Source organism: Aptenodytes forsteri, unplaced genomic scaffold (genome assembly GCF_000699145.1).
Source record: "Aptenodytes forsteri isolate BGI_AS27 unplaced genomic scaffold, ASM69914v1 Scaffold26, whole genome shotgun sequence".
In the NCBI taxonomy this organism is placed as follows: domain Eukaryota; kingdom Metazoa; phylum Chordata; class Aves; order Sphenisciformes; family Spheniscidae; genus Aptenodytes; species Aptenodytes forsteri.
This window is the reverse complement of record NW_008794125.1, coordinates 2,853,559-2,854,343: the sequence shown is the minus strand read 5'-3', so window position 1 is coordinate 2,854,343 and position 785 is coordinate 2,853,559.

The following is a 785-nucleotide window of genomic DNA, read 5'->3' as shown; positions in this document are numbered from 1 at the left end:
CCACGCCACACCCCCCCCCCCCCCACCCTGTGACCACTGGTGGGCAGGGGGTGGCTGAGCTGGGACACGCCACGGATGGATTTGGGCAATTCCCTGTGGGGCAGCCAAGTTGTCCCCCTGCTCGGGGCCGAGGGGACGCCATCAGGCTCCGTGTCCCCAGGGCCCGGTGGCACAGCTGAGACTCGAGGCGTTGCTGCTGGCTGCCTTTCCACACGGTCATGGAGAAAGACGAGCTGGTGCCTACGTGGTGCACACTGTCCAGGGGGTGTTTGCAGCCCACCATGGCCCGCAGGCGCCCTTCGCACCCTGTCACTTGGAGAGGTCCTTGTCACCACCCCGTGGCCCCCTCCAACCCCACTGGGCAGCCACCAGCCCCATCTCCCACCCCAAACCCAAACTGTCAGAGGCTGCAGGGAAAGAAAACGGCTCTGGGGCAAACGGTGGCTCCGGTGGGTACCAGGCTGTGGGGGGCACAAGGGCAGGTGATGTCCCCATGGCTCATGACTCTGCCCCGCCTGCTGCATCACCCCACACACACCCCTGTCGCCCTTCTGACTGCAAGCACTGTGCTCCCCAAGCCCCTGGAAACCCCATCCCCAGGGACATGTGGGGGGCACAGCCTGGGGCAGGGGCCACCACACTCAGCCCCCGGGCCGCAGGGCCAGCTGTGCAGGTCCCTGGAGCAGTGGCGGTGACCGGGGCACAGAGCGATGGCCCTGCTGCACCTCTAGGCCCCCAGTAAAGGCAGAGGCCCTGCGCCCCGGGGCGCCCGGCTGGCATTGCAG